General features: G+C 37.2%; 1 long non-coding RNA gene across 1 annotated transcript; it reads right to left on the minus strand.

The window, feature by feature from the left end:
* Positions 1–2,792: 2,792 nt before the first annotated feature.
* On the minus strand, positions 2,793–4,773 carry LOC140699805 (uncharacterized). Its single transcript, XR_012078048.1, has 3 exons — positions 4,608–4,773; positions 3,792–3,916; positions 2,793–2,968 (listed from the first exon to the last, which is right to left on the minus strand). It is a non-coding gene; the product is annotated as an uncharacterized lncRNA (long non-coding RNA).
* Between the last annotated feature and the right edge of the window lie 3,738 nt (positions 4,774–8,511).

An 8,511-nucleotide genomic window follows, 5' to 3' on the forward strand; every position in this document is an offset into this window, starting at 1 on the left:
TGAATTACAAAATAAAGAACATTCTGCACTTCTCTATGTATATTCTGCACAGAAAGTACAAAATTAAAATTACTCAGAAAATTTGAAAAAGATGAACAAAGATCTTCTAGGAAAATACAAATAAAAGAAGGTAGGGGTTATGATATTAATTTCAGATGAGATTAAAGTCTGGAAAATAATTACAAAGATGACACTTTATAAAAGTGTGCTGCATACAGTGACGTTCTTACAGATAGTCATGCCCAACTCACATGTACAGTTTGACCAATTGTTGGGAACTGCAGGTGAGAATCTGAAGTTGTTTTCTGTGGCCTTGAATCATCATTAAAATACCACCGTTACTTTTGAGGCCATGTCTCAATATTGCCTGCACAGTGATTTACCTTACATTTTTCTTTGAAGTGACACATTCCTTAACTGAGATAAGTTTATTTCTAATATAAAAACTGGCAAACATGAGAGTTAATGCCATATCTAAAAAGGGAAGCTGTTCCTTACCCCTAAGAATGCAGTTCCATGTCACCAAATTATTCAAATGAAGTCAAAAATCTACCTTATTACAGAAAAACTTCTGGTTTTTCAATGTTAGCTTAAAGAGGTAAACAAAATCTGCCAGTGGCTCTTCTGGCCACAGGTCTACAAGTTCTCAGTTTTTGTGTTAGCAGACATCAGACATCCACAAAAGAAATCTCCCCCCTTCCCTCTTCCCTCCAATGTCAGCCAATGTCTCCTACAATTCAGTGGCCTCTCTTCTCCCTTCATCCTCAGCCACTGATAACACCACTGATGACTTACCGGGACTGTAAACTCCTTAAGAGAAAGGATTATGTCTTATTGCACCTCCATCCACCTCCCCTCACCTACCAGAGTTTCTGGTACTTAATAGAGGTCCATGCACTCACTTGTGTGTTCATTCACTCACTCAACAAATATTAGCCGATAGGGAAACAGAAAAGACCTCATGGCTTAAGCGAAAAGGCTTCTAATAAGTGTAGTAAGGACTCGGAGAGAAAATAAGCAGAGTTCTGTGGGCTGCAAAGAAGGGGCAGCTAATCTTAACTGAGGGAGTAGGGATAGCTCCCCAGAGGAGGCAATGTCTATCTGAATTGATTCTTTGATTCTTGGAGAAGTTGGATTTATATATATATTTTAAAGTATAGGAAGGCATTCCAAGAAGAGAAAGCAGCTTGGTATGGCATCTAAATTAGGATGGAATAGCTGATTCCTAGAGCATGGTTTGGGAATGCTGAATGATGACGCCAGAGGGTAGTCGGGCTTGGTCATGAAGAACTACACTGAGACCATAACTTCACACGCCACTAGCGCCCTACACAGCCTAAAGCCTCTCTGCTTTTTTCCCCATTGGTTTCTCCGCCCCGCAGTCCTTAATGTCTTTCTTCTTAGTTTCTGACTGGGAATATCTCATTTATCCTTCATGTACCAGTTCAATGCCAGTTTATCTGGAAAGATGGTCTCAACCTCTCTGTAAGCCCTAAGAACGGAATTTGAATGGACTGGATCACTGTAGTTTGCACATACTTTTATTTTAGCTATAATGATTTTGTTTTAGGCTATTATTATTATTAGTTTTCCAACTAGGCTGAAATCATTTTAAAGTCAAAGGCTGTTTTTAAGTACGTCTTTGTATCCAACCAAAGTGTCTGTTAAGATATTTCATATTTGTTCCTTGAATGACTAAGTATCTGCATATTAATGTTTGGGGAGTGTGAAAGGAACAAGAGATTGTCATTGGCTTCTCAGAGGAAATTGCATTTGAGATGGATGTTGAACATAAGTAATATTATACACAAATAAGGGTGAGGGAGGGCAGATCATGCAAATGGAATAGCAGAAGATACGATTCCTTACTAAGTTATTTGGGTTAAAATGATTGCCCAAGTGACTAGTGGGTTAAGAAAATTTGATGGCATTTGCATAAGTGGAAGGTTGTCATGAAATTCCACTTCACACTGAACTCTTCTGCTGCTTTACCTGTGTTCAAACAGTTTTGAGGGAGTGAAGCCATTTGTTCATTTATTCTAGATTTGAATGGACTACGACAGGTCTTTCTTTCCTTATGGTGTGTATTTTAAGACTCAGTTTATGTTTGGCTTTCTCATGTAGTCTTTTCTAACTATTGAAACCCAGAGAAGTCCTTTATCTTTTTTGAATCTCTCTGGACCTTCTGCTGGTACATCTTGCAATAAAAATTTAACCCCCAAAAGCAGTTTGCTTCTTTTGTAATTGCATACTTTACACTTTGATTTATATCTGTAAAGTGACTTTTTAACTTGAAGCTGATACATGTAAAACATTAGTATTTTCCACATATACAAACACACACACAGAGAAAGAGATAGTTGATTGTTCATTTCATCCTCCCAAAGAATTATGAATTTATTGAATCCTTCTTACCAAGAAGGAAAAGAAATCTCCTTGCTCTTCAGAAAATTAGAAGATTAAGGCTAGAGAAATGTGCTTCACTCGGGAAGTGGATTATTTTAAATGTTTCCTATCATTTAAGATGTGTTTGAAGGTGATGTGAGATTAGAAATTGTATTTAATATCACACACAGAATTTCTTGGAGGTTTTACCCTGCATGTGTGCATTTTTCTGTGTCTACTGATAAAAAAGTCTCAGATCCATTTGCTTTGATCTGCTTATTATTTGGAGTTTGATTCTACCCTTAGGATTTACATTCTCCTCTGTTTTTCTGAGGATACTAATAAAAACTTAGCTAGATGAAACAGCTTCTTTGAAATCAACTAGTATACTCCCATTAGTCAACAGCACTGCAGTTTTTCTATTCTTGATTAAATGTTAATAAGAAACTTATAAGAAAGAGACTGCTCCACTATACCTAGTACCTGGCCATAGAAAGGTGTAGCCAGGTCTCCCCCTGGTGGTCGTGGTAACAGGTACCTGGGAATCTTCAGAACTTTGCATTTCTCACTAGGCTTTTTCATCCTATGGAGCAAATATTAATTGAAGAGGTTAAAGGACAAAGGGGGAAGGAGAAAAATGTAGGACTGTTTGGGTTACTTCTCTCAGCTTATTTCCAATCTTATCACCTTTGTGCAGTGTGTTTATTGCTTCTGTTCTTTTCCAGTTTCTTGTTCTGGATGTTGATCAAAGAATGTAATAATCAAAGCAATCTTACACACTAACTATGATTGGTTGACTGTGGTTCTAACCAAATGGTAGTCTTTGATCAAGAAAAATTTTCTGAACTAAAATGGTCATGGCAGATGCAATAGTAACAATTTTTACAGCACTCTGGTACCCTGTTAAACAGCTGAACAATAATGGACAATAATGAGCAGTTGAGTACACTTACCAGGTGTTGAGCATGGGTCAAGCGCTTCATGTGCATTTCATCTTCATGACAGCCCTGTGAGATAGTCAGTCCCATTCTCCCTGTTTTATAGGGGCTTAAATAGGGTAGTGATCTGACCAAGGTCACACAATTGAAAAGGCAAAGTCCTCAGCTCTTTGCTTTGTTAGAGACCCTCCTACGTGCTCACTGATGGGCAGCAAATACTGAGAATGGTTCTGGTATAAATATCCACTTAATCTTCCTCTTCAAAATTACTGTGTAGTATTGCTTAATCTAAAACACCACTATTGGTACTGAGATCATGAAACATTTCCATGTAGATCAGGTATTTCTTTATTAGCCAGTGACAATACATAACTCCATTGATATGACTTCTTGGCCTCACTGGTGAACTGATCAAGGTTGAATACAAGACCTTTTCAGTTTTAGCCCAAGCAATGAGGGTTTACCTACCTGGGTTTAATCCTGACTTTGTCTTGCTTTCACTTGATGAATGAGGGATGGCAACTGGATTTCATCTTGCAATTTAAAGTCAGAAGAAAAAGACTATTCAGGTGATCATGCCACAGGGAGGTACACTGCAGACATAACAAGGGGTAGAACCAATCAGGGCCATTTTGGAGAAGAGGGCAAAGTGGACCACTCTGAATTGGTCTCCCAGCCTTGAAAATTAAAACCTCTCCTCCCCCTCAGACGTTTACTCATCCTCTGGTTCTGGATATTTTCCCCTTGTGCTCTTATACTTTTTGTAACTGTCACCCTCATAGCTCTAATCATATTAATAATGGCCTGATTATATAACAATCTCCCCTCCTCCCAAGAGTTATCAGTTGATAAACTACATAAGGGCAGGGATTGTTTCAGTCTTGATATTTACAGCATGGCAAACAGTAGGTACTTAATAATTATTTGTAGAAATTGGTGTAGAAAGACCTGGATATTTAGAAAACTGATTTTTCTCCCCTCATGCAGAAAAATAGGAGACTTCTTTAGAAAATTGTCCTGGGGGTGTTAACGAAGTAAGTTTGCCAACGTTCCATCATTTCTTTGTATTATTTATGTAGAAAACCATTTCAAATATCCTTCTATCTTGCTTTTAGTAGGGGACATGCTTTTAGGGTAAGTCATGTGTGAGATGATAGATGCTCCAATACATGATCTCTAAACCTCTCAGGTAGATATAATTCCCCTCTTACATGTTTAAAAATAATGACGAAAGAGCTTGTATTAGTCAGGGATCTCTAGAGTTATTTAGCTATACCCATCTACCTGAAGTCCCAAGACGTGCAGGGGGAGCCAGCAAGGTGGAGATGTCCGAGAAGATCCGATGGTGTAGTTCCAGCCCAGAGACTGGCAGGCTTGAGACCCAGGAAAAGTAGATGTTTCCATTCAAAGGCTGCAGGCAGAAAGTCTCTCTTCCTCCAGAAAGGGTCAGCCTTTCTGTTCTAATCAGGCCTTCATCTGATTCAGTGAGGCCGAGCTACATGAAGGAGGACAATCTGCTTTACTTAGCCTATCAATTTAAATGTTACTCTCATCCAAAAACATCCTCACAGAAGCACCTAGAATCATGTTTGACCAGACATCTGGGCACTCTATGGCCCAGTCTGGTGGACATACAAAATTAACCATCATGGAGAGCCACAGAAAATTATTTCTTCAAGTGGCAGAGCAGGGATTTAAACTTAAGTCTGATTTAGAAGCCCATGACTGTTGCCCCTGTCCACACTCTGCCACCAAAGAGGTGACAAATGCAATTAGAAAGCCTTCTGGGCTGACAAATCTTTGGTCTTTTTCTTAACAGCTTTCTCTTCTCCCGAAGCAATGTCCACAGATCTTAAACATCCCAAGTACCACATTTCCCCACAATGATAAAGCATCATGTGCACACTGGCTCAAAACAAGCTGATCTAGGTAGTAGTACTTGCTTGTTGGTTGGGTTTTATACTAGAAGTTTAAGCATGGAAGTATTGATTAAATTATAGCCTAAATTATAGCCTATTAGGAAAATTTTCCTAATAGGCATGTTCAAAGTCTGTAATACTGCATACAGAGGAGCAAATTTCCCTAATAGGCATGTTCAAAGTCTGTAATACTGCATACAGAGGAGCAAATTTGAAAAAAAAAAAAAAGATAATCAGGATTTGGGGGCAGAACAAGACAGAAATACTGACTTTCTGGCAATTACCTTTGTATTCTTTTAAAATTACATTAAAATCTCTTATTAATTAAAACAAGTGTTTATCAAACACCTGCTATGTACTGTTTGGGGTACTGGGCACATTGTAGTGGTCAAAATTTGAAACACTTTCTTTCTCAGGGTTAAAAAAAATGTCATGTAGCATTACCAGTGTCAGCAAACCAGACGCCAAAAGTGTTAAGTCACAGAATTGTAACCTAAACTGTGACCAGTGACCACACTTTTGAGAGCATAAAAGTTCTTCAGGATCAGGGACTTACTTAAGTCTATATGCTGGATGGCATTATTAAATTAAGAGATGCAATTTATGATTTAATATTTTCATTACCGGAGACTCTACACTAGGTGGCGTAGCACTAGAAGCAGTAACCAGCAGTGGAAAGCCAATGTTGCAGCTTCTGTGCTAGAAGCAGTTTCCCAGTGGATCCTAAGAGAAATAGTATTAATTGAGAAAGGGATGAGGTTGTTTTAAGTGATCATTAGAATGCTCCTTGCTGGAAGGGAGGTGGAGAGATAAAAAGGTTCATGTCATGGCTGCAGGGCAGACTGCGAGTTGGAAAGATGAAGGCTGATCAATTCTACACGTACAAAATCATCATGGTATTAAGGTGATACACAGCCTTACTGTGTAGGAGAGGCAGAGCCTGGATCAAGAAAGTTTAGGATTGTTGTGCAGACATGAAGTACATAAATGGAACTCTAGCTTTCATCGTTGGGAGATTTTGAAATAAATTTAACAGATTTAGTTAAGTTTAATGGTTGATAGAGCCATAAGCAACACCACCTCTCATGTCTATCCTGTATATGGAGTGAGACGAGCCACTGCGTAACCCAAAAACGAAAATGGTGGCAGGCAGATATTAGCAGTAGAAAAACAATTTATCTTACACTAATGAGCATGTGCCTGATGGGCAATGTTCAAAATTATTTTAAGTGCAAAATAGAGCTAGGAATCTATAAAACTCTGTATACTTACAGATGAAGACAACTTTTGAAATAGCACTTGAAAGAACCAGGTCTTGACTTCTGCTGGTCTGTAAGGGACAGCCTGGAAGAACTAGAAACAGACTATCCTCAGAGACAAGGTGTTACCGCAAGTGAAGAACAGCCAGTGTACACAATGCCTCACTGACAACATTCTCAGCTTGGCACGCTTCTGTTCCAGCTTTGAGGTTGAACTGCTTTTTTTTTGTTGTTCAGAGACCTTTGGGCTAATACTGTACTAATACCCCTGATTTATAATCTGAAAGATTTTCATTCATTTACTGATTAAAATTTTATTTAGTCTTTCCCCTTGGGCATGATTCCTGGCAACTTCAGCTCATACATGCAATTCTTTTGTTTACCAAATACTTCTTAAGTCCATTAAAAAAAAAAGACTTTTCTCAGGAAGGCAGATGTGCAGTTAACAATCATCCTCTGCAAATCTCAATGTTGTGTATTTTATTTTATTCTCCTTTAAAGTCATAGGTTGTGAAGGGGTTGGAATGGATTGGCATTATTCTTAGTTTGGATTCATGATGATAAATTGAATGGAAGTGAAAACAACTTTTTACATTAATAACTGCTTGAAACCTCAATGCATTGTGCTAAGTCATATATGAAAAATTTCAAATATATAAACAAAATCAATAAACCTATATTAATACCTTTATAAAATTGTCTCAGAACTTTAGATAAAAACCTTCCCTTAATTGTTCCCAGATTTTTAGATTTCATGAAGCAGTTAAAAAAAAAAAGTAGGGGCCAATACAGGGCTGCCAACTTTTTATTTTGTCAGGTAAGAATATTTAAAGCAACTAACACCACTATCAACATTTCACAAAAGGATACTTCAATATCACAGAAGTTGGAATAACCATGTAATAAAAATTAAATTTGATTTGATGATCTTCTATCAACCCTTTTTTTCCCCCATGTGGATGCAGACATTTTAATCTTGGTCTAGAATCTGCAAACAAATGCTTAAAATGCCATTTGGTCGAACCATTTCAATTAAAAGGCTAAAAGGCGAGCGGCTCTGCCTGAAATCAGTGTTAAAATCAGGGAGGAAAAGCAGTTTCTGACAACTAGTAGAGTAAAACACCCTCACAGATCCCCAAGCACTAAACATTTTGCTAATTAGGAATCTTGATCCATGTTTATCTTAAAACAAAATCCTTCATAACTAATATAAAATCAAATAAACCCAGCTACTTTGTAGAAAGACTGGTATACATGACTGTATTTGTTATAATCTGTCAAGGAAAATAACCCCAAATCATAGATTATCATAATTATATAACCTGTCATAAATGATATAATCTAAACTGCAAGCTTTTAATACTCCAAAATCTTTTGTGTTCATTTATATGGTCTATAATAAAAGCTTTAAGAATTGTCTGCTGGAATAGGTGAATGTCGCTATAAATTACTGCAAAACAAGTTTCTTCCTAATGTTAGATTTTTCAGCCTGGCACAAAATCTTATTGCAATCACTGAAAAATAAATGATAGAAAAAAAAAATGGTGATAGTGTAGGGGAGCCCCACTTGCCCGATCTCTCAATCAAATGAAAAAGCAATTAGAAGCTTTAGGGTGCTTACATGAGAACAGTAATTGTACACAAAGATTTTTGTGTAAAAATACCTCCCATTAGCTTAACTACACCTACTTTACTTTTTAGGTTAAGTAAATAGCATGAAAAAGTTTTAATATCCTAAAGGAATTCTAGTTCAAAAAGCATGCAATAGAATTTTAACATGATCTTGGGATGACTTTTATCTATCATATTGGATTATCAAAATGCTACAGTAGATCTGCATTTCACAGTTAGGTGATCACTTCCAATTTCACTATAAACATACCCACCTACACCACTGAAAAACAGTTTTGAGCACTTGTGTTGGTTTCTTTTTATACTTCCACTAGCTATAAAAATGCATGACTTGTACTATTTCAAATTCAAAATTAAGAATACAGCTTAGTCTGTTCA

This window comes from Vicugna pacos, chromosome 11 (genome assembly GCF_048564905.1).
Source record: "Vicugna pacos chromosome 11, VicPac4, whole genome shotgun sequence".
NCBI lineage: Eukaryota > Metazoa > Chordata > Mammalia > Artiodactyla > Camelidae > Vicugna > Vicugna pacos.